We start from the raw sequence: 25852 nt of genomic DNA, 5'->3' as shown, positions 1-25852 counted from the left end.
CAACCGTAAAAGAAGCTGTAGGTTGTTTTTCCTTGCAAATGCAAAAATGAAATTGAAACAGAGCTTCCACTCTCCTTCTGAGTGCTCCAAACCATTGTGACAGCACCTGGGTATTGGAGAAGGCAGAGTTTTTCTTCCATCTGTATGAATTATGGAGGCAAGGTGCTGTACATCACTCCCATTTCTGTGGGGTGAATTAGTGCAAAGCTCTGTACGACCCTTCTCCGATCCATAGGTGTAATGCAGAGAGCAGGTGACACAGACCCTGTGTCATGGCTGGATTTTTATGGTCTGCCTGGGCCTTAGAGCCCTATATCCTGTGTGACATGAAGGGGAGCGGCACGTGTACTGCAAGGACACCTGGCAGAACGAGGTGAAAGCAGGAAGAGACTTTGGAGACTCCACCTAGCCTTAGATCGTGCCCAGGTGTGCCCAGGTGCTGCTAAGGTCTCATGTGGAAGTGGCAGGCACCTGTAGCCCATAACTCCCGTAAATCTCTAATTCCTGCAGCTGGTAAATTCCCCAAGCACGGAGCTAGAAGAGCTGGGGGTGCAGTACCTAGTCCCTTTGTGTGGGGTGTTCTGATGACAGCTCTCAGCTACTCACTCATCAGCGAGCATCTTACCCAACCTCTCTCGGGCTGGCTTTTTCCCAGCACTAATAAACAGAAGGAAATAATGAAATAAACACAACCTTGTAAAATTAATGAATATTCATACATGCTCTAAGTGTAATAAGAGGCTATAAAAACGTCACATCTTGCTGTTTCTGATGCTGAGTTGAAAAGATCTAAGGGTGTATCTTCTATTGCCAAAGCGAGAAAATTAATATTGGTGGCAAAAGCAGATATTCCGGGCTGAGTAGGTATGCTGCATATCTCGGTTTTCCCCTAACGCTTATAAGACAAATTGCGTAATTAACTTAATATGCCTATTTTATAACTCCGTTTCTTCAGCATTCTTCGTGGTCATTTTAATCGCAGCCCTAAATTCTGCTGTAAGCTGAAGAAGGTAAGGAGGTGCAATAACCTTGCAGGACACCCGAGGGACCGCTCGCCCTGCCCCTTCACCGTGGGTTTGGGGGCGTTCGGGGCTCCCCCGCCCTCCCCGGCTGCCCGCGGGGCTCCGGCGCAGGCCGGCCGCGCTGCCCGCATTCCCGGCCGGCGGCTCACGCCGGCGCAGGCGGGGCGGGGGAGGACCAGGGTGGGGAAGGGGCTCGGGGAGGCGCTGAGGAGGAGCCGCCGCTGCCACTCGCTCCGGCCCCAGCGAGCCCGCAGGGCGGCAGAGGAGCCCCGGCAGCCTGGTAAGGAGGGGGAAGAGGGAAGGGAGAGGAAAAAAGGGAAGGGAGAGAGGGAGCCTCTTGTCGCCTGCCCTGCTGGTTCCTGCATTGCTGGCGCGGCGTGCCCGCAGCTCCTGCGGCACGGCCGCGGCGGGGAGCGGCCGGGCCGCCGAACGCGCCTGTGCCCCGCAGCTGAGGGGCGACGGCGGCCGCGGAGGAAGGGGCGGCCTGAGGCGGGGGTTCACGGGCACACGCGGGCCCGAGTTGCCCGGGGCTGGCCCCGCTCTCCTCCTCGGCCGTGCCCGGCGGCTCCTGCTGCAGAGCCCGCGGCGCGGAGCCGGCCCCGCTCCGCACCCCGGGCGGGCGCGCATCCTCCCCGGTCCGCGCTCGGAGCAGCGGGGCAGGCGCTGCTGCTCCCCGCCTCCCTCCTCCCCCGGCCGGATACACACTGTCACACCCCGAGCTCCACGAGAGGTTTGTTCATTTTATTTGGGTTTTTTGGTTTTGGGTTTTTTCCCTCTTTTCCTCCTCTTCTTTGCCGGTAGTTGCTTGCGTGCTGGGGAAGGTGGGGGGCAGCGCTTTGGAAACAGGAATTGGTCGGAAAAGCGGCAATTGAAGGTAACAACCCGCTGGGGCACGGCAGAGGGAAGCAAATTTTAAAAACCCGAAAGCACCCAGGAAGGTGGTGTGGGGGCGAGGGAGAGGAGCAGGCGACGCTGGAGAGGGAGGATGCCCGGGAGGGTCGGGCCGGGCCGGGCCGGGCAGGTACCGGGGGCCGGGAGCGGCCGGTTCGGGCCCCTGGCACCGGGCCGTGCCCCGGGGCTCCTCCTTGGGTGAGCTGAAGCCGGGCTGCGACCCCGTGAACGAGGAGAGGATGTGGCGAGCGGCTCCCGCGCTGCCTCGCCGCAGGGTTGGCTCCGGCTGGGGGTAAATCGTCAGTGCGATGCTGTTAAAAATAAAGGAAGATCTAATCTGATTTTGGGGGAGGGTTGCCTTTTTGTTTTCCTGCTGTTAGGCCCACACGTTGGTGTTGGGTTTTTTTTACCAGAAGTGTAGTATTAGACAGCAGTAGAGTTTTAATCATATGAGGAAAGACCCTTACGCAGAGCCTTGGTGCTGTTTTCTGTCTCTTGGTTGGGAAATGACTGGATATCCCTGCTACCCCCCACCCGCACGGCACCACAAACAGAAATTTTGGTACAGGGTCCTGTGAGGATATCCTCGGTTCTCTGGAAGCTACAGACATGTGACCTTGTCTTGTCTTATACAGTCCTTTTCAGTAATGTTACTCAGAACAATTTGTTTTTATGTGTTTGCCTTGGAGCCTTTTAAGGGCATAGCTAGGGAAACAAATAACTAAGGACAGACCACTATCTAGTGGGGGGAAGCAGTAAAACTGAGTGGGAGTTCACCCAGAAATGTTGCACTATAAATTCAATCAAAAGGCTAATTTTGCGTCTTAATTTAGACTGAGAGTTTGCTATCGCTGAAGGTCATTATTACGCTAGAAAAATGTGTTCCAAAATCCATATCAGCTCTAATCCTGGTTCACTTGAATTTGTATTAAAACAAGTGTATGGTTGAACTATAAGATGATCCCAGAAACATAACTGCAAGGCCTTTCAGAAACTTTCAGTACCAAGGCTCACATTGTTTTGGGTTGTTACTTTAGAGTGTAACTTTCTGTGCGTGCTGGCATTCTGGGAGCCTTCATCCCCATTTAAGAAGTTGGTGGCCCAGAGATTTGCTGCTGGAGTTTGTTTTGATTTGTACTGCTGTATCAAAAGCATCGTCACTTTCTGCTTACTTGTAATGTTCTTGACTAGAAATGTGCAAGGTCTGTTCATTACCGAGTTAGCTACTTGTCTTCTCTTTGAAGGAGCTACACAGTTTAAAAATTACTGATACTGCTTTAGTGAAGTTGTAAAATCCCTGCTGCAATGTAATGCTTTAACCTCTAGATCTCTTCTGTTATTCTGACAACTTGTTTCTGCATAGTGTTTTGAAACATTTCCTCTGTGTTTTGGGTTGTTTGTCTAAGGTGAAGTCAACATAAATTTCAGCACATAGGTGATGAGAAAATTGAGGGGGGTTGGGATGTATTCACTCAAAGCTATCTAAATTAAACATGGAGCAATAGCAGATTTAGGCCAGCCTTCTACTATATTTAGAGTATGTTTGAGGGTGCATCTGATATTGTAACAAAGCTGCAAATTCTTCAGTTCTTCCAGTTTAGGATTCAAGTCTAATCCCTGTCAAGGCTTCTTTAAATTAGTGGTGGGAAAATGTAGTTTTAAAACATCTTGAAGTACATGTGAGAAAAGGCTGTGTAAATGGAACCCATAGCATGTCAGCTGGGAAAAATATCTAGAGATCAACTGCTAGAAAAATAGTAGGAAATGGCCTCTTTGAACAGAGGCACAAAGTTGTGGCTCTGTTACAAGAGGCAGCTTGGACTGGTAAGCTGCTTGTACTTTCCCCACAGTCAGTTCAGACAAACCTGAATCTTGGGGAGGTGGGTGAGTTGGGAAGGTGTGGGAGTGCTGGCAGGGAGAGCATGGATGATGACAGGGCAGAAGGATTGTGACAGGCACTGTTGGCAGTAGGACCAAAGGTACAGAAACTGTCATTTGTCTGCGTGATGCAGTAGGGAGCACAAGTGGTCATTGTCTCCAGAAATCTTCTGGATAGTGATGGTTTCAAGTCCAGTGGAAGAGTGTAGATCCTTGATCCAGAGAAGCAACCTGCAGAATTAGACTGTCAGTGGAAAAAAACCCTTTATTTTCCCCCCCAAACATTTCACATAGAAAGATCCTAGTTCTGAAGAGTTTGCCAGGTTTTCCCTCAATAGCAAGTTATTTTGACCTATTCAAGGGACAGAGCATGTGAGCAACTCATTGGGGTAGAGAAAACTGTGTTGATTAGTACCTGACTAATCTGGGGGCTGTTGCTTATCGTACTATGTTTTTTCATTTTGCTGTGTTTGGAAGAAAATATTGGGAATAACAGCTGCAGGGGATAAAGTTAGCATTGTCCTATAGTTGCGTTATTTTGCATTATCACTATGAAAAATTAAAGCATTCTGTTTCCTTAAGGGTCTGGAGTCCACAAAGGAGGCTTTGGAAATGGAAGTTTGAGTATTGTCCAGTGAGATTAAAATTATCTGTTACTTGGAGTGGGTCATGGAAAGAGTCAGGCATTACCAGATGTGTCTGGAAATCAGAATAATCTGAAGCACATTCACTTCCCTGACTCTGGCAGCTGTTTCACCAAGGCAATCCTGGTTTGGGAGCTCTTCACCTGTGCCCGTGTGGAGCTGTGCTGGCACTTCCCAAACCCTGCTCCTTAAATGTGGGCCCCTGCCTGGCCAGGGGGTCAGCCCGCCTGCCTGCTGCACCTCTGGCTATGCATTCCCGACCTCCTGCTTGGGATGGGACTATTGCTCCTGGCCAAATGCAGATCTGCTCTCGCTGTTGCTCTTGGCCTGGTTTTCAGCTGGGTGAGTTCCTGGGTCTGACTGAACGCCTGACTAAAACACACCAAGGAATTGGGAATTGGCAGGGATGGTGCACTTGGTCCCCCCTGCTCACAGAAAGGGACCTTCAGCCTCAGGAGCTCGCTTGGTGCTGTGCTGATGCTTCTGCACAGCCTCCAGATGTAATTTGGCTTCCTATCTGGCCAATTTGGATAGGGAGGAGAGGTGCCTCCTGTCTCCAGTCACCTGTGTAGACATACCCTTCAAGGGTCTGCTGAACTGAGCCAAAGAGGAGACTTCATGTCCTTCAAGATAGAGCTACAGCAGATGCTTTTTCTTTTATTACAGTTCTTTTCCATTCAGTTTTTGAATGGTAAGCCTGTATTTCCCATTTTTTAATGCCATCCGAGGCAGACATTTTGTCTGTGGTGTTTTTAAAAAACTCTTATTTTCATAGTGCTTTAAGGCTTTCTTTAGAAAATGGAGCTGTCTTTGAGTGACAGGCAGCATTAAAATTACAGCCAACTAGGTCTTTACATAGTGGAATAATAACAGTAGGCATGTAATTAATGTTCTGTTGATAATTACTGAAAACTGGAAACCCTTTCTCCCTCAAATCTCTGGCTGCATTTGTTGTTAAAGCATGAGGCATATTGAAGGTTTGGCAAAAATACCTGTAATTCAGTCATGATTGTGTTCTCTTCTAAGCTTGTATTAGCTGTGTTTTGCAAGAGTTACTTGAATGTGTTTCTCTTTGTGTTTACCTCTGCTTAGGCAGTTTCAAGTGGCTGAAAATTGCATGGGGCTCTGTTCTTCCACCCATGCTCACAGAAAAAGGTATCTTATGCCTCAAAAATACGCTGTTGTGTTTGACTCCAAAGTTTTCTCCTTCCCAATTAGTTTTTCTCCTTCCACAATGTAATTGTGGTGCAGCTGTGCCCATAAAATATGGTTTATAATAGGTTTTTCCTCATACTTCAACAATTGATCTTTAACCCTCTATACCAGTATCCATCTTCCATATCTTCTTTGAGTAGTGGGTGGTTGTCTTGTGGGGTTAACAAAAAACAACCACAAAACTTGGTGGCTGATTAATGCATTCAAGAATGACAGGACTGGTCTCATGCCTGGATGCTTGCAGTGTGATTTCTAAACCCATCTTTTGGCCTTGCCTTTTTCCAAGCCCATATCCATGTTTTATTGTGTCCAAAGGTAAGAGGCAGTTTTACCATGGGGCGTTCTCTGGACACAAATACAAGGTTTTGATTCCAGTTTTGAGTGGCTTGTGTTTACCTTTGTAGCAGACTCAGTTTTCGGTACTGTTTGTGCAGTATAAAATCGGGACTGGCTGGACTGACAATTCCTTTGTTTGTTTGTTTTCTGTTTTACCTTCCTAAAAGAAGCCATAAACCTAACTGTTTGAAGGAAAGGTTCCCTCATTTATTGTAAAGGGGGGGGGTTATTTTGCTGTAGATGGTTCAAAAAAGCCTTTTCTTATTTGGAGGCTGCTGAATATAATTCCACTGTAGTATTACAAACCTCTCCAGAATATTCCTTCAGAAACTACCTTGATACTGTGGGTGAAATTATGAAAGTGTTAATTTACTGCAAATTTGTAAGCAGTTCAATAGATAAACAACAAGAAAAAGCGATGAAGTTGTATTGTTTAAAGAAATGTAAAGGAAAAATAAATGTTATGTTGCTATTGAGGCAATCATTCCTGTTTCTAAGGGAAATCTGAAAAATGGAGATGCTGTGCAGGAAAAGTACCAGGCCTTTTCAGGAGTGTAGTTCCTATACTTCACTTTAGTAAATGCTGAAAGAGAAATTCTTAATTCACTCACAAAATGTGTGGGTATTGACAGAGCAGAACAGTGTTCTGAAAGGTTCTCTGGAATGGGTGTACTGTGGAGTTAATGGCTGAGATGGTTACAGGTGGCTTTGATAGTAGCCAGAGGTGGCACCATGTAGTGATTCATTGGCAGAATAAGAAATCGTCTGAGTCATCTTTTCAGGTGTGCAGTGACAGCTCAGAGGAGAGTTACAGCTGGCTGGAGCTGGTGCTGTGCTCCAGCTGAGGCAGAGTGCCCAAAACTCTTCGTCATTAGTGGATCCTTGTTCCCCGAGCATAAATAGCAGTAACTAGGAGAAGGTTGCATCTGTAGGAGTCAACATTGCTTTGGCCAAGCACACAGCACTCATTGGAAATATTTGTCATTTACACATTGAATAATGGGGTTTTTGGCCCACTTCTCTGTTTTGACATGTAATGTGAATAGCTGTGCTGCCATGAGCTTCGCTCCCACTGCAGTATTGTTCTATGATTAACTGACATGAAGTTATCCACCATTTGTCAAAGTTTGGCTGTGCAAGGTTGCAGCATCTGAGAAGTCCCCTCCATCACTAGGGCCTTCAGAAACAGGTGCTGGTGCTTTGAGCAGAGCCCTGGCAGGCAGGCAGGTGTGTGTGCCGGGGTTCAGCACTGGGGCGTGCTATGATGCTCTCTATTAGGTACCGTCCTCTGCTGTGGTTGGAAGCAAAGTGGTCCTGGTCTGTGGTGAGTGACTGCCAAACCCCAAAGCTCTGCCACTCTGGTCCTGGCTGGGACCAGCAAACACGGGGGTGGGTTTGTGTCTCCTGTCAGGTGGACATCTGGCTGCTCAACTTAGAGCAACAAGGCTCTAGGCTTGTGTTCAGCTGGGCTTCTACAGAGAGGCAAAAGCAGTTTGGAGGTGGGATGAAGAACATGAGTGAGTTTGGCCTGTCCTTTCCTGCCTTTGTGGCAACCAGTGAGATCAGCTGCTGAGTAAGGAAAGAAAAGGAAAAGAGAACCACTTCTGCCAGTACCCTGTGGAGCTTCTAGGATGGTGGAGCCAGGGACTGCCACAAATCTTTTCAAAACCATCTGCTTTTACCACCTGTCACTGCTTATTCACTAACATGCGGTCTTGTTGGGCATTAGTATTAAAAATCTTTCTTTGTAAGTACAGGAATAAATAGGTTTCTTCTGCAGTCCCATGTTTGAGCTGTGGGTATACAATGGAGGAGTTTCAGAAGTGCTCTGTGTTGTGAGGGAGAGTGGAGGGAGAGAGATAAAAGGACTTGCCTCCCTGACATAAAGCACTTTCTGATGTAGTAGATGCTCACAGAGCTCTTCTATTTTTGTTATCTGTTGGTCTGAAATGCATGGCATGATTCTGTTTAAACCTAATTTTAAGGACAATTTTGAGGGTGAAATTTTGTTACAGAAGGAGCCCTTAGCAAAACTATTGCATATACTGACATCAGCTTATTCATTGCTTCTAGCTTTAAGTCAAGAGGAACATCACAGTCCAGGACTGCTTCTAGATTTCCTTAGGCTATTGAATTAAATGTCATTGCTGTAAAGGACTCAACTCCTTTGTTGGACAAAAAATTGTTGAAGAGGCTGAGGCCGTTGGTCCCCAGGCCATTAATAAGACACCCAAACTCATGTGAAATGTATTCACATTCCTAAATTGATTGTGACAGACAGAATTACACCCTTAGTTAACCCTCAGCTCATATAACTGCATCTTTGCTGCTCTACTTATGACTCTGCAGTCTGAAAAGAAACAAGCTGCTTGCCTTTGTGATAAAAGATCTGTTTATGCAGCCTTGGAGCTCTGATAGCCATGCTGTGTGTGCAGTAGATTCTTCTTTATTCCTGTGACTGCAGCTGGAACTTCTCAGCCTAGCTCTTTACATGCCCTGTGATGCCTTCTCCAGTGATGTACATTATGGCTTTGATGTGGTTCTGCTTCTACTTCCCTGTGGAGCCCTGCTGCAGGAAGAAGTGAAATCCCAGGTCAAGATGTTACAGACATTGAATGGCACTGGTGACCTCCTTTGAGTCCTCATTGCTGCTGTCTTCATTAGATATTCCAGAACAATACATTCTTAGTACATTACAAAATGTCAGTGGTCACTTCTGCACTTCTTTGAGCCTTTCTTTGCATGTGAAATGAAGTTGATGACGCTTGCAGACAGGAGAGGGTGAGGAGCCCAGGGCTTACCAGGGTGTTTATGCCATGCTCTGCTGTGTGTGGCAAAGTAACCAAATCTCGCATTTAGATGCAGTATTTGAACTTGCCAGCTCATTGGAAAACCTTTGTGGTTCTGCAGATAACCAGTAACATTTGCTATTACAGTGTCTCGCTATGGTTTAGTTTTTCTTTGTTCTTACATTTATGTTGTGACTGCTGTGCATCCTGAAAGCAACCCGTGGGTTTCTACTATAGTTGAATTTAATGTTTCAGAATACCCTAAACAACTGATGATTTCATAGGAAGTGCTGGATCCTTGATTCATTTCTCAGTTAATATTTTCTCATTTCCCTTATTTCCTAATCTGTGTCCTTTCCCAGGCATTTTGGTTTGTTCCTTTGTGTGGTTCTGCTGTCACTTCTCTAAGCTGAGAGTGCTCAGGCTGTGTCCACAAAGACTCATTTCCTGCCAGAGGTGTATCACTTCACCTTTGTTTTGGCCTGTTCCTGACCCCAATTCCTCTGTAGTGTCAGGCACACTGCTAACTGTGTATTAATCTCTTTGGCTCAGAGTAGAAATGAACCCATCTTCACCATGTTCTAAAGTTGTCTTTATTTACACTAAAATCAATGCTTTTACAGGCACCTGTCTCAAATCTGGCATTCTGCTGTTTGCTGCAGGGTCCAAATCAACTGATTTGTGGAGAAGTATCAGTTCCTGGTACTGGAATGCTCCATACATGGGGCCTCAGGTGTTTTGTCCCAGCATTTTTTTTCTGCTGGCTGTTTGTATTGGCCCATATACAGCTGAGATTGTTTTCCTGCCATTGGGAGTGCTCAGTTTTCCACCAAGGGGAAAGCCTATTGCTTTGGCTGCCTCAGGGACTGATAAGGCATTGCTTACAGCCGATAAACTTGTTCACAAAGAGTTCCCAGTAAGCAGATCAAGGAGAAGGTGGAACTGTGTGCTTCCAAGATGATGTGATGACAACCCACCCATATTTTAAAGATGAGATCTCTGGACTCTGCCAACACAGTAATACTGTTGAACCAACCACATATGCAAAACGAAACTGTGATCTGACAGCAAGTCAATCACAGCCTACAGATGCATTAGCTGCTCATACTATTTTACTTGGACAGGGGGTGTGTGTCTTAATTCTCAGGTTCCACTTGGAAATTTTTGCCTGTCAATGCTCCATTTACTGCAGCATTTGTTTTCAAGTAATGAATGTTTGTGTTTCAATAGTCACCCCTCTGCTGGTGAATCATCAGCAGGCTGAAGTTGCATTAATACTGAACATATTTGCCACCTTTTCTGGAAGGCAGAATTCCCCCAGCCCAGGATGCTGATATACATGTTGCTTTGCTCTTGACATTCAATATGGTTTTAAACTTCCAGTCTTTATAGGTTGGCACATCTAGCTTTTTTTTAGTATTTAACCTTAAAAATTAGATAAGCATGTTGAAAAAAAGAAAAAAATAATACACAGTGCTAGAGATTCCATTGCTGACTGTGGATTGCATCCTTGAAGATGGGGAAGTTCTTGCCTTCTGAAGTGACATAATCTGCATTTATCAAAACCCAACTCCTCTGCTTGTCACTAACATTTAATTTCTCTGGTAGCCTAGGTAAGTCTTGTTCTGGAAGATGAAGTAAGGTGATTTGGAGCCCTTCCTGGGAGCTTGTTTCTGATCTGAGGTTCATGTGTTCAAAATGTTAAAACAGTCACAATACTCTAAGCCTTTCATTAAATGACAGGGTGCCTTCAAAGAGAGTAGTTCTCTTAGTTTCTACATACGCCTACACTGAGTGTGACTAATATGATTGTGACTGTGAGCCCTTAGATAAAGAGTGGAATTCTAGAAGTAGGTCTCAGCATTCCTAGATACAGAACAAGAAACTGGTACCTTGTCTCCTCTCAAGAAGAGTAAGCTGGATTTATTACATCTGATTTTTGGAATTAATTAAGACAGTAGGATTTGGTTTTATGAAATGCATGCAAGTCCTCATATGGATTTTTACTCTAAACATACAATTTTCAGTGTGTCTATATTATCACTCTAGAGTAGCATTGGCAGCATTTGGTGCTTTGTAAAAATACCACCCAGTACTGCTGACTCATTTATAAAATAAAATGGGTACTTCCTTGCACTTATTTTTTCTCCTTTTTTTCTGTCTTTCAGACTTCAAAAATCCTACCTGCTATGTACAACCTTATGTCCTTTCCATACAAAGTATACTGCCCAAAATATCCTGTCTGAGATGCTTTTTATCTGAAGTGCTCATAATTGCTAGCAGCAGCTTCCTTTAAATCATTTACAGACTTTTCACTGGAGTGTTCCATAGGTAGATGGGTTTTTATTCTGTACAGTGCTGTGCAAAAATCTTAGCAACCAAGAAAGTTCCACTTGCACTAATAGAGATGCTGCATCTATTTGATAACTGTTTTGAAAGTTCAGGAAGATTAAGGCCCAGAAAATACAGTAAGGATAACTAATTCTGTGATGAAAAGGTCATACTTCATTGCCATAACTTTTTAAAATGCCATGTTTTTCATATTTTATGGAGGTTTACCTTAATTCCTTTAAAAAGCAAATTCTGATCTCAATGCACTGTTAGGGTAAAATATATCAATTTTCTGTTTTTATTGTCCACCTACTCATAAGTTGTAAGCTTACAGCTGTAGAACTCTTGTTTTTTTGTTTTGTTTTGGTTTTGGATTTTGTTTGTTTTGACTGTTTCTTCATTGATTAAATAATTTCTTTAATATATTGCAAATAAATATCTGGTGTAGTGTTAGCAGGGGAACATATATTCTGATGTTTTAGCATAAACATGAAAGTTCTGCTAATATTTCTCCACCAGGACTGCATGCCACAAGAACGAGATATGCTGGGCCACAGGTAGTGTGGTCTCCATCCTCTTGAGAATGTTTTCTGTCAGAAAATGTTGATTTTAGTGGTCCTGTTAAGTCTGCACTTCGTGTTTACTTGCACACTCATTGGAGATACGCATTTTCTTTGTAAGAGAAAATGGCATTAGTACTGGAAAGCAAAGGGAATGTAGCAGAGCGTACTATTTTGACTAAAATTTTGGTCCGAACCCGAAGCGCGGCTTATATATGGACAAAGAATGAAAAGTTGCCGTTTTAGTTTGGAGGACAGGTGTCTGCTGAAAAAGGCAGGAACTTCTCTTTGAAATGGAGAATGTAAACCCCCTCCCTCCAAATTATTAGAATTTTGAAAGCAAGGGGCTTTCAGGCAAAGATATGGGAATTAGGAATAACAGTTCTTTTCTAGGGAAATTAAGATAGAAATACAGTACTACGAAGAAACAAACTCCAAACCCTGACAAAGTCAGAGTACAACCTGACACCCCGTCAGGCAGGGTGTTGGTAGCAGTCCCATTAAATGGTGGCTGCATCCTCCTGCAGTGACAGATGTGGCTCAGTTGGAGCAGTGCTCCTGTACAAGGTGCAGTTTCCCTCCGGAGGTCCAGTGGTGATGTGGAGAAATCCGGTTTTCCTCTGGAGTCCAGTGGAGAAAGGGGCTCCCTTAGTGTCCCAAAACCTCTGTTTTATCTTGGTAGGAAATGTTGGGCTCTTCCCCCTGGCTGGAGCAACTTCCAATGGGATGCAGTAATTTTATCAGTCCCACAGTGGGACTCAATGGCCATGAGCAGAAAATGACTGGCTGGAGGAAGGATGGGTTGTGAAAAGATAAAGAACAATGCCCTGCCTGGTTTCAATGGATGGCCCATTAGCAGAATATCTCCCATGGAGATAAGGATCACTGCTCCCACCCTCAACAGATGGTGATAGAACAGATACCTTTTATCACACTCTGTATTGTAATGTGCGGCTTATAATCAGGTGCGGCTCATATATGGACAAAGAATTAAAAGTTGCTGGCACCCGGAAGTGCGGCTTATAATTGTGAAATTACTGTATTTGTAAATTAAGTAAACGTGTTAGATTTGGAATCAGACACAGAGGTCTGCCAGTGTGACACAGGCTGAATGAAGAGGAGCAAGGCAGTGCTTTGCATTTGTGTTAAACACTTCACTGTTAACAAAGAATATGAGATTAACTCTGCCCAGCCCTGGGAGGCACATGTGGAGAGCTGTGTCCAGCTCTGGGATCACCAGCACAGGAGGGACAGGGAGCTCCTGGAGCGGGGCCAGCGGAGGCTGTGGAGATTATTTAGGGCCTGGAGCGTCTGTGCCAGGGAAAGGCTGAGGGAGCTGGGGCTGTCCAGGCTGGAGAGGAGCCCCAGCTGAGAGGGGCCCTCAGCCCTGGGTGTCCCTGTGTGCAGGGAGGGCTCCGAGCAGGGCCCAGGCTCTGCTCCGGGGGCCCAGCAATGGCACCAGAGCCACGGGCAGGGACTGAGCCCAGGGGGTTCCACCTGCACAGGAGGCACAACTTCTTCCCTGGGCAGTGCTGAACAGAGACCACACAGGGTGTGGAGTCTCCTCACTGGGGATATTCCAGAGCCAGCTGGACACAATGCTGTGCCCTGTGCTCTGGGATGGCCCTGCTGGAGCAGGGAGGTGGCACCAGTGACCCTCTGTGGTCCCTTCCAGCCTGAGCCATCCTGGGATTCTGAAACAGAGTGTATGCATTGTCTGAACACATGGAGTAGGGAACAGTGTTCAAAAACTGCATACGGTGGAAAGGGCTTCCTTCTTTTGTTCTGAGCACTGAGAATTGGCAACTGCACAGTGGGCTTTTGGGTCCTCCTGTTTCTCTACTCAGAAACAAGTAGTGACAAGTCTGCACCAGATTGCAAGTCCCTGGTAAAATCAGAGGGTAGGTAGCAAACTTGCACTGAGATCCAGGAAGGTAACCTGGCAGATCTGTCAAGACAGCAGTGAGATTCTTTAATGTCATTGGAGTCTCGCTGGGTCTCTGCTAGTCCCCTGGGGGAGCCACATCCTAGTAGAATCTGCATGGAATGTAGTTATTTTAGTCCTGTTAAGTAAGTTTAAGGTCATTTGTCAGAAAGGTGAGTTAGTATTTTTCTTAATTCCTTCAGTTACTTTGGAGATACCAAGTAAGAGAAGCTTTGAAAGTTTTCTTTGTGCTGTGGGTATTTCTTGGCTCTGTTCTCAGTATTTTGAGGCTATTGCTCTGAATATTTGGATTCTCTTCTTTTTAATATCACTGACTAGTTGTGAGAAGCACTTTTTGGTAGATAGCTGCTCATGGAGCTTGAGGGTAGAGCCCTTTCCTGTTTTATAAGGGTGGGGATAAATGCTGTGTCCTTAGAACCCAAGCAGTGTGGGTTTGAGTGCACAGGCAAGAGGTGCCTGTCTTGCAATTTGTCCCACCAAGCAAGAGGCATGATATGTTCTTGTTCCGAATACAGTTTTGTAGAAGAGCAAAGAGAAGAACTTAAATAAGCAGTGCAGCACAGGAAACAGAATATTTTACTACTCAGAACTATTTTAAAAAGCTGGCTAGGTTCAAATCCCTCAGGCTGGTTGGGCTTGATGGTGGGATGCTGAAAGCCATAGGTGATGTAATTGCAATTCTCTGTGAAAATATATCTGAGTGGTTCCTGAAAACTAGGGAAAGGCTTTATTTATTACACCCATCTTTTTACAAAGAGAAAGAAGGGTAGTTCAGGGCTAGTCAACCTTCTGCAATCTCTAGAAATATTTATGTATCATGTCTCCATGGACTTTGTTTCCAAATATGAGAAGAATGAGAAGATAATAGAGAATAGTTGACCCAAATGTACCAGGGGCAAAACGTATTTGATGAACCTGAATGCCTTTTGTAATTAAATGACCAAATATGTAGATGCATGGCTCAGTGTCTCACTGGAGACAAATAAGAGGTGGCCTGTGAGGTGTTGGGCCAGTGATGTCGCCTCTCTATTAATTACTTAGATGGTGAGATGGAATGCACCTGGAAAAAATTACAGATCACATTAAATTTGCACCAGAGAGAGTTCAGTGCATTAAGTGGGTAGAAATTCGGCTGAGTCTTGGGAACCCTGAGATTTGGCTAAGAGAGAGCTCATGAAGTTCAGTGAGAATAAACATGAAGTTCTGTGCCTGTGCAGATCCAGATCAACTTCTTGCAGCAGCATAGTCTGGGAGGCAGTAGCTGAACAGAGCATTTGTGGGGAAGCTATGGGATATAATGATTGCTGCCAGGTTGGAAATGAGTTAAAGATACATTTTCATTGTAAATAAGGCAAACAGCATAGTGGCCTCCATGACCAGCAGATGAGGGGGAGTAATTGTCCTTCTCAGCATTGCTGAGTACTCTGGTTCTTGTCAATCCTGAGGTTCCTCAAATGAAAAGCAAGTGTTTGGAAAATGGAGAGAGGACTACCAAGGTGATTCTGAGCCATGGAAACCATAACTAATGAGGAGAGGTTAGTGTCCTTGGGCTGTTTTAGTCTGGCCAAAAAAGGAGGCAAAGGCGCCATCTTATAGAAGCCTGTGGCTTCTTGAAGACAAGTTCATGGAGATGAACTCCTGTTTGTGGCAGATAGTGAAAACAAGGAACAACTGCCACAAATAGCAGCTCAGACTGGCCATTAGGAAAATGTTTTTCACCACTGAGTAGCCTAAGAGTTTTAACTTGCCACCTGGAGAGGTGATGGAATCATTCCTTGGGTGTTTTTGAGACTCAGCTGGACCAAGCTGGGGCAGACCTCGTCTAGCACTGATGGGAGTCCTTCTCCCAGCAGAGAAACAAACTGCTGATCTGCAAAGAATTATTGTGGTTTTCTGAGATTCTGCCCAGGACATCAGGGCTGAGCAGTGCAGAGGAAGAAATTTGTACAGTTGTGACATTCCTTTGTCCAGGAGGGTGAATATGAAATGATGGACAGTGGTAGTCCTTCTATAAAGATTTCCTCCTGACTGTCAGCTTGAAATGTATCCATGGACGGGAGTCCTTGACGTTGTATGAGATGTGAGTTTATATTATCTAGCCATTTTCAAATTTTCTGTTCTTTTGACGTGCCTTGGGAATAAACACCACAATTTTCACGTGACCACAGGAAGCCAGGTAATTTGTATTTTATCAGAATTATTTCGTTTGTTATTTATTGAGCATTGTGTCTACTGTAGTCATTGCTTCTCTCTTTGTAGGTGTTCTAGGAATTGTAGAAATGTATTAAATCTGTTTTTGAAAGTTAATTTGTCAAAAGTAAGAAAGAGATGTGAGAAAATCAGCTCTCAGAATCATAATAGATCTGTTTTCACAGACTGGTGTTGATGATTGTTTTCAATTGATTTGATCTTTGTTTTAAATCTGACTGTGATTGATTGCGAGTGCTGCAAGATTTAATTGAAGAGGCCAACTCGTGGAAAGGTGAAAAAGTAGTCAGCTTAAAAGGCAGGATAATTGGAAGCATGATTTTATCGGTAATCCAGGGTAGGAGCAGAGACAGAATGGGGTCAACCTTTGACAAGATAAGAAGAAACACCCAAATTCCTGGTTCCCCAAACCCACAGTCCAAGTGCCATTGCTAGAAACCTGTGGGTGGGAATTCTCTCCCTTGAGGCTGGCCAGGAGAAGGTATTGCAATGGTATGTTCGTCATCCTTCCTGTTTTATCTGACTCTTAGATCAACACAGATGCCAGCTGCACCAGGGGTAGGATCATGCAAATGTGGCTGTATTCATTTCAGGGCTGATTGCAGTTCCAAACCAGTTTTATTTCTTTCACTTACTGCCTGAGCCAAGCAACCCTGCAGACCTAACTCAAACCATTTTAAGGAGGATCAGATCTCGTTTTGGTTGCTTGGGATTATGTAGAGAAGAGGGGGAAAACACCCACCCAACCCCTAAATATTTTGTGTTCTGAATGCAGGAGAGGTTGGCTTAGGAAAACCTGAATTTAAACTCCTGACTTTGACATAACCTGAATGAAAGCACGAAACCGAACAAAAATTTACTTGATGTGTGGTCATCATTTCCCCATTCAGGACATTTCTGTGAAATACTTTTCCAGACTATGTCTGTGTGATTAAAATTGGCGTTACTCTTCATTTACTGCACTCTTCTGTGCTAAAGGGCTTTGCTATAAAAATAACACAATGTGGAAGTGCTGCTCTGAGGAGATGTGGATTTCCTTCTTATGGTTGGTATTGCTATAGCAACATTTCCCTCCAAGCCATAACTGTAATTATAAAAGTTACCATTGATCTTTTATGTAATAAATTATATCTGTATTAAGCAATAAATGTCAAATGAAATAAATACCTGCTTTTCCTCTTCGCCCCCCACCAAACCTCAGTTTTCATATCAACAAAATACTTTTATTTTTAGGAATTCAGTTTTTCAGTAAGTTGTTTTTAGATGTGAATAGAGTTTTTCAGTCTCTGGATTTAGTATGTTTATTGTAGCTTAATTTAAGCATCAGTGTTCACTGTGGCAGTTTTACTGGAAAGGTTCTTGTTAGGAATGTTCTGCCTCTGCTGGATATATTGGTGGGTTAATTATGACCTTGTATAGATCTCAGAGGAGACAGATGAAAAAAAGGAAATTATTTACATGTGTAACATCTTGAAAGTGTATTTCAAAGAGAAAATGTTCCTGGTAAACATTTCTTGTGTAAATCACATTATTAATGTAATAGGACTATGTCTTTGTTCATGTTTCTGTTTTCAGTCCAGAATTCAGAAGTAGGGGTATGCACAAGGGGTGTCTTAAGGATGGGAAGGTCAGTACCTGTCTTCTTGTGTGTGCTGCCTGAAAGTGAACTGTGTTACTGCAACCAGCAAATCTCATTGTTAGACTGCATGCATAAACCCACAAGCATGTAGGAATTAGAATATACAAACCTGATTCTGGTTAAACCCTGTACATTATGCAAGAGCATTTATGAAATGAACTTAAGAACTGCAGAGTGACAGCATCTAAGGTAAGAGTGCAATCAGTCATTTGTAATTGCATTTTGTTCAAGAAGCTGAGGGGTCATTGTTATAAAAACAAAAGCATAAATTAGTTTTAATTTCTTGGATATGATCTGCTCTTTCTTCTCTGAGCAGCCCAGCTGGGAATTCTGAGCTGAGTTTGCAGTCACATAGCTTTGAAATAAATTCCAGCTTTACCTGGGTTTCTAGGTTCTGTTTATCTTGTAATAAGTGGCCTGTTCATTTTAAATTCTACTTCGTGCTTAGAGTTTAGACTGGATTTTATTTGAGAGAGTCAAGGCTCTTAAGGTGTGATATAAATACAATTTGCTGAAGGTCCTTTGTCTCTGTGGAACAGGTGAGAAGTGGTTTTGGGTCCCTTGTACAAAAATCATTGTGTTAGTATGATCCCACCCCTTCTCTTTATTTTTCAGTGAGTTCTGAGAATAGACTCATCTCTACCTCAGGGTATAAGTTAGTTGCCCCTCTCCTGAAATTGCCCCTGCAGAAGAGCCCTGCTAATACCTCTCTCTGGGTGCTTGGTGCTCTAAACTGAAAGGAATTAAGAAATGCTTGTTATGCCATAAAAACCTCTAGGGTAGAGGTAAAATCACTTGTGTCGCTGGAGAGAAGGAGAGGAGTGAAGCGTATGGCTAAAGCTTTATCATCAGGGAGCATCACGTTGCACAGATGAGTTTTTAAGCCCAGACATGTTTAAAACAAAGCTAGTTGGTATGTGACTAGTGTCATCACCATGTGGCCACCGCAGAGTTACTGGAAGCACCCCAGTGCTCTAAATCTTGTAGTTAAACTGGTTGCAAGCTACTTAACCCAGGAGTCAACATGAACTTTATACATATGACAAGCATGCAGCCTGTTGTCATTTTGGAATGCTAATTTTAAATTGGAATTTTAATTTCCTAATGGAAATTTTATATGAACATCAGCATGAGATTACGAAGTATAACATGGCATTTGTAGGCAAAACTTTTTATGTGTGAATGTGGGTCCCAAAGGCTGTGAGCCATTTCTGACACAGGCCTGTGAGTCTCATGCTTCACATGTAAGACTCAGTTCACTGGCCTCTCTTCTCTAAAATTCTTTGTGGATAGTTTCTCTGACTGCAGGCTACTGCTGGTGGTATATTGGTAGTGCTGGAGAGACAACGTTATGTGGGACTGGTTTTGCCTTCCAGCCAAGCCTGCCTGTGAGATGTTGGGCATGGAATGCTCACTTTCTTCATGACCTGAAAGCCTAACATGTGCCCTCAAGACCGTGATCTATCACTTCTTTCCACTATGTTAGTGCTGAGTCTGCTTTCCTGTTGGTGCTGGAATAACCTGGATGGTGTCATTTAATATTTTGATGTTAATTTTAGATTTTTATTTTTTTTTATTTACAATGGGATTTCAGCAGAATGAGTGATGTGCACTGGTTTATGGTCGCTGAAGATTCTTGGTTTACTTTTTTCATGGTTAAAAAAGATGTTTAGGTGAGCTAGAATTGCAGAGAACTTGGGAACCAGCAAAAATCTTTTTTTGTGCATCAGTGTGGGATAAGTTGGGGAGCAAAAAAGTGTCAAGGTTTGTTCTGATTTCCTACTAGAAAATACATTATTTGTGACCTTGATATCATGACTACAGCAACTTTCTTTTTAAGGCCTTAACTGGTATTTCAAAAGATAGGGCTCTATATGTAAGTTTTGCTCTGCTCGCCACACTTCTTGGTCATGAATTCTGACCTTGTCAAGTGGATTGTTTTCATAACTGCTAAGCAACAGCAAAAACCCAAACCACAAGGCATTACCAGAGCAGCAGTCTGCATTTCTGTGGCCTGCTGCCATGGGATGGAGTCAGTCTGCACGCTGCAAACGCTACTAACTGCAGAAATACAGTTTGGCCAAATTTGAAGGCAAGCTTTCTTTGGTTTTTTGTGTTATGCGCCTTACTAAATCTCCTAATTGTAAAAGTATTCAGCATGTTTTTATGAACCAGAATAGTTCAAAAGGTCAGTGAAGGGAGTGTACTGTCCTACATGGTAGTTACTTGGGTAGGTCTAATGCCTCAAAACTGCCTTGTGTATCCTCCAAATGCTAGAGGGTATTAGTGTCTGTGTGCTGCAGACTGAAAGGGAAATGCATTGTCAAGCTGAATGTAAGTTTACTAAATGACTCAAGTAAATGGTTTTCATTCAGGTATGAGGCTTGTCAACTGTGTTAGTTTAGGGGTTTTTAAAGTTTTTGAAAATGCTTCATTTTCTTGCTACAGAGTGTTATGAAATGCTGTGTAAATACATCTGCGAAGTGAACTGTCACTTTTCTTTTTAAATTTGGCTGCTGTAAATTTAGTTTTGCTTAATGAAACCTATAAACTGAGCAGATGAGTTGGGAGTGCATAACCTTGGAACCCTTCCTCTGTGCCTGACTCGAAGACATTTTGATTCAGCTTCAGGGATGATTCTCCTTAGATTCTGTTATCTTCAAATGGTGCTGGTTTTGCCAAGCTTGGCTATTCAGGAAACGTAAAGCATGTCCTAAAAAACCATGAGAAAGCACTGAATGAGAAAACAATCAGACAAATGAGCAAATCTGTTTGAATTCCTGAGCTTTAGTCTTTTCCCTGCAGTAATTGAGGCGAGAAGGGCAAAATCCACATGTAATCAAGGAGTCCAGGAGCTGGCTGTTCAACAAAAGTATTACTGCAGGTATTGCTCTGGTATTGTTAAGGATGGGAATACTGTAATGTGGGCATAGTCTGTAACAGATTTTAGCTACAGCTAAAACCAATATGGTGTGTTGGATGATGTCTACTGGTTCTTGTAGACTAAGCTTTCTCCGTACATAAGCTGTCAATTCAATTTGCTTACATGCAGGGCAATGTTTCTGTTTTACTTAGTTGAAGGAAGAAACCACTAAAATCACATAGGGGTTACTTATTGCGAAAACTGTTGTGCTATGAGTGCAAAACTTGCCAGAAAATGCAACTGTTTTGATCTTCTCTGTTCTCCTTGATGCAAATACAATCACACCTCACCCAAAAAGGTCATGACGAGGTGTGGTTGAACTCTGTGTAGTTTTCATTTTGATCTTTCTGGTTTGTTTGGTTTTGTTTGTTTGTTTCCTTTGGGCACAGCATGCTGTGTATCCATGTATCCACTCAAAGCTTTTACCAGAATACAAATTTTGGTGATAAGCAGTCAAGTGTTCTTTTGCTCCCCAGACTTTGGGTGTTTGTATTTTAGAAGTAGAACGGGATGTGGAGAGAAACAACTGGTTCATGCATGAGCAAGAATTTTAATTTATCAGTCATCTTACAACCCCTTGTTTTCCTCAGTTTTCATTTCAAGCTTGTTTTTTGATGTTGCTGAAGATGGAAATAAAACAGGTTCTTCTCCAGCCTCATATGGTAATCATCTGTAAACTTCTGATTTTAGTAGTAAATGTCTAAACTCCTTTTAGCAAATTTGATCTGGGTAGTTACCATTTGAAACCAGATTATGTGGCTTTATGTGTGGGATTGTGGGCATTGTGCAGTTTTATTATCTGATAAACACCGTTTGGCTGCTGCTGATTTAATTGATGTAACAACTGCTGGAATGATGTGTTTCAACGGCAGTCATGGTGAACTTTAAATTAAGATCTAGCAGTCCTATACATAAGCATCTCCTAAGGGGTTTGTTTCGTTGGTTTTTGTTTTCAGTAGGGAATATTTATTGTCTCCATTCCAAGGACTTCCACATCTAATATGTAGCATCTTGATTTACAAAACAATTTACTTTCACTTTAATTTTCATTAAAAATATCATGGAGTGTAATGGTTTTTACTTGCAAATTTGGATGGGCATGTAGTGCTGTAATCTTTCTTTTGACTATTTGCCACAGGCCAGTGAAATTAAATATTTTGGAACATCTTAATTTTGCTGTCTGACAAGTTTACTCTAAGTGAAAGCAGATGGGTGTTCATCAGGAAGGGAAAGGAAGTGTGGCATGCATAACAACAACAACAACCCCATGAGTGTCTGTTCTTTTCGTGCAGACTTGTGCAGGTACTTACAGTCTGTATCTGACAGTGAAGTGCAAAGATCTGAAGTTCACTTAAAGTGTGAATTATCATAAGAGTTAAAGACAGTGTTGTACTTTATTAATATTTTGCATTTAAGCACCTTGGCTTTTGAATATTTAATGTCTTCTGTAATTCATATTCAGCTAAAGTCCTGTTATCTAAACAGGTACATATAGTCCTGAAACTCATTGAAGTAGTAACCTTTTAGGACATTATAATTTGTGTCCAGTTGAAAAAAGTGCTTCAGATGCTGTCATGAACAGGAACATTTCCCAAATTCATGGATTTAATGAGGTCAGCCTGTCTTATTCTTTACTATGTTAAGGCAATGCATTATGTCCTTGTAATTCTCTTACGAGCTCATTCATTATGAAACTCTTAACAATAATTTTTCAGATGAGGCCAATAAAATTAAACACATTTGTAATTCTTGAAATGTAGTCAAGCAAGCAGAGTATGTTCCAAAAGTCAGTGTTACGAAATTTCTCTGTAATTGTTTTGAAGAGGTTTACTAACCACAGATTCATTTCTGTAATTTTTTTTAAACTCTTTATGCTCATAGAAAGCTTAGAAATTGTACTCTAGCATGCATTTTAGATGTAAGGAATTCATATTCGCTGTTTCTTTTTAAATAAATGAGTTCAGAAAATAGTACTTGAAGTGAAAAGCCATCCTGACAGTTAAGGAGCATTTATAGCAACTGTGTATAACATCACCTGTCTTACAGATTATTGCAGTCTGACCAGAAATAATTAAAGGACATGCACTCCTAGGAGAAAGGACGTATGACCAAGCTGGGTAAGGAATGCTACAGTTTTGGTGCAGCAGCAACTGTGAATTCAGTACCACTCAAAATACAGACCACCAAGGGCTTTATTCTGACATGAATTGCCTTATTTCTTCATCTTCTACTTGTGTGAGCTTTTATTAGTGGTGAGCTTACAACTTCATGATGCACTTGGAAAAATCCTTGCACTTCATGCCCCAAGGCCTTTACCAGCTCTCCTGAGAGAAGCTTGCTCTTGCTCACCCTTTTGGTTCTGAGGGGATCTTCCAGCGGAAACAGAGTTATTTAACCTGATGATGAGGTTTTTTCTGGTTTGATTTGGTTTTACTCTCAGAAATGGCATGTCGATATTTAGGGCATGCCTATAGCATGCTTGAATTACTTTTGGGCCTTGATTTGGTATTTGGGAGATCTGAAAGACTTCTCAAAAAACCATTAATTTAGATGACATATAAATGCATAATTTCTATTCCTGTAATTTTGGTCAACAGTGTGCTTAAATAAAACCACAGAACAAAACCCATGTTTCGCTCCAGGAGGGGTGATACACATTGTACCCTAAAGTACAGAAAACAGTGCCATTAATTACAAAATTATGTATCTCAAGGAGTCTCTGGTGAACCATTGAATCTTCTCTCTTGATCTGTGGCTGCATTAAGTGCTATTCAATTGTCCTTGCTAATTTGCAATTAAATCTAATTTTGGATGTGGTTGGCTTTTTAGTTGTTTATAGGGTTTTTTCCCCCTTGCTAAGCAGTACATTAAAATAAAACCTCTTTTATCCCAGTCATGCTAAACGTGTTTCAGTGGGATCTGAGTCAAACAAATACTTGACAACCAAGAGGAATTTCTGCTTAATGCTAAACTTCAGATGGCACAGACTGTGTTGTGAAATGGTGTTAAAAGAAAACAGCTTCCACTGAGCATTTCCCTCAGAGGAAAAAGTTATCACCGTAAGAAGATGCCTTCCATTTGTGCCCTAAAAATCCTGCCAGAGCACAAGTGGGTCTTCTAAGCCACTGCAGATTTTTGCAACTATTTCTGGTACTGCTCTGAGATGAGAGGAGCTGGGTGGGTCGAGAGCATCAGTTGTGCTGCTATGGGTAGCATCTTCTGTGACTGGGTGGTGGAAGCTGAGCCTTGACCCACAGTGGCTGGCAGGAAGCAGAGCAGCTTGTGAGGAGCTGCCTATGCCAAGAAGTGATTCTTTCTTTTGAGGTTTGGCTGGGGATGCAGCTCCTGGAGGGCAGTACTGCTGACACGGTGAATACCGAACTGCTATTCAAAGCTGAACAGCTGATAAAAATGGGGGATGAGAGTGCAGCACTCTGCAAAATCCATGTGCTTAACTCTCAAAGCTGTTTTGGAGAAGATAAGGAAACAGAGACTGAAGATGCCACTTCTACTAAGCTGTATGTCTGTATCTTTTAGAATTAAAGCTTCACTAGACTGTAAAAGGTCCACAAGACCTGATAAATGTGCATTTGAAAATTGGAAAGGGCAGCGCCATCTCCATAATTCCTAACTGGCTTTGGAGCCGAGCATTCCTGGTATCATTTCTTTGATTCATGAGAACAGCTAAAACCTAATAACATTATGGAACACAGTCATCTCTCTAACAGGCTTCCTTTCAGACAACTCAGAAGCTTTTTAAAGCTACTGTTCAAAATTCATTTCACAAGTCAGGCTCAGAATATAGATGGAAAAGTTAGGAATTTGTATTTTGCTAATTCTGAGTAGAACTGTGCAGGAGGAAAAATTCCTTAGGAAAGTCAGTTTTCAGACTGGCTTGGGAATATATTAACATGGTTTGTTGTGCTGTCTTTCTGATTTTTAACTCTGAACTGTTTCTGAATTTATGAACATTGGACAATTTTTTTGTCATGCATTTCATTTGACCAAGGCTTGTTCCCCGTAAGTGCCAGGGAGAATCAAAACAAGCACCTTGTCACTGTTATTCAGAATTATGCCTTTGGAACTGTTTTGACACTTGGCCAGGCACCCAGTTTTACAACTTCAACCAATCCATTTACATATATGGGAAAAGGGGATCTGATAATCAGATCTAGTTGGAAAAATTCCAATAAAACAACTTTTGCAAATGTTGTGCTCTGGCACATTTCTGCCTGCCTCCGAAGGATCCACAGCACCCAAATACTGCTGCTCTGTGGGCAGCGCCTGGCCCAGGACAATAGGGTGTTTGTCATGGAGAGGGAAAGGGATAAAGCCCTGGAAGCCTCAGTTTGAAGGCTGTGACCTCAACCTTCAATGCTCTGTGGAGCAGAGAGCTGTGAGGGTCAATCCTGAGACTCTTTGACCTGTGTATTAAAGATACTTGTGGATTTTTTTATGGGAAGGGCATGGTGTCAAAAGGTGAAATTACGGGTTTTGGCATAATTTAAGAATTTTTTTGTTATTGTTGTCCTTCTTCAAATTATTTGAAAGGGTTTTTGGGATTGTTTTGCTCCTGGAACTGTTAGTCTTCCTGGAAGGGCACTGCAGCCAAGAGCTGCTGGGTGTTTCTTACATCTTGCTATGAATGTACAGTAGCATCTTTGAACACCAAAAAATACTGATAAAAATAGTAATTACAAATAACTAAGAAAGTCCTTAGGAATTACTGACTATCCACCTACAGGAGCACAGTAGTACTCCAGAGAATCTGGGATCCCCAACACAGGAAGGACAGGGATCTGTTGGTGTGAGTCCAGAGAAGGGACACCAAGGGATCAGAGGGATGGAGCAGCTCTGCTGGGAGCAAAGGCTGAGGGAATTGGGATTGTGCAGCCTGGAGAGGAGAAGGCTTTGGGTGACCTCATTGTGGCCTTGCAGTGCCTGAAGGGAGCCACAGGAAAGATGGAGAGAGACTCTTGACAAGGACCTGGAGTGACAGGACAAGGGGCAATGGCTTCACACTGACAGAGGGCAGGGTTAGATTGGATATTGGGGAGGAATTGTTCCCTATGAGGGTGCTGAGGCCCTGGCACAGGTTTCCCAGAGAAGCTGTGGCTGCCCCATCCCTGGAAGTGTCCAAGGCCAGGCTGGATGGGGCTCTGAGCAACCTGGGATAGTGGAGAAGGTGTCCCTGCCCATGGGAGGGGGTGGAATGAGATGGTCTTTAAGGTTTCTTCCAATCTAAACCATTCTCTAAGTTTATGACCATACAGTGTGTATGTGCCCTGTATATAATATATACAGTTCTTTCCTGATTTGTCTAACACCTGTAAGAGGATGGAAGGTAGGATATTTTTTACATCTCTGCCAGGGCACTAACCCTTCTTTTAACTCTAAAGGTTTTTGGCTCAGTTGAACAGTTGTTAAACTAATGATCTCTGGAATTAGTGATAAAAGTACATCTTAACCAC

At 43.0% G+C, this 25852-nt stretch overlaps 1 protein-coding gene across 4 annotated transcripts in view; it reads left to right on the top strand.

Annotated features, from left to right (window-relative positions):
* The first annotated feature begins 1222 nt into the window (after positions 1 to 1222).
* The window catches only part of FAR2 (fatty acyl-CoA reductase 2), a 122362-nt gene continuing 97732 nt past the window's right edge, over positions 1223 to 25852 (top strand). Inside the window, exon 1 of one of the 4 annotated variants that reach the window (XM_033057395.1) lies at positions 1223 to 1302. The gene's annotated coding sequence lies outside the window, so the exon portion shown is untranslated. Of the gene's footprint in view, positions 1303 to 1646; positions 1753 to 1871; positions 1897 to 25852 lie in introns of those variants that run through there. The other 3 variants (XM_033057391.1, XM_033057393.2, XM_033057392.1) reach the window with 3 other exon arrangements.

Source organism: Catharus ustulatus, chromosome 4, assembly GCF_009819885.2.
Source record: "Catharus ustulatus isolate bCatUst1 chromosome 4, bCatUst1.pri.v2, whole genome shotgun sequence".
Taxonomy (NCBI): domain Eukaryota; kingdom Metazoa; phylum Chordata; class Aves; order Passeriformes; family Turdidae; genus Catharus; species Catharus ustulatus.
Note: the sequence above shows the minus strand (reverse complement) of the source record. Positions and strands in the feature narration are given on the sequence as shown.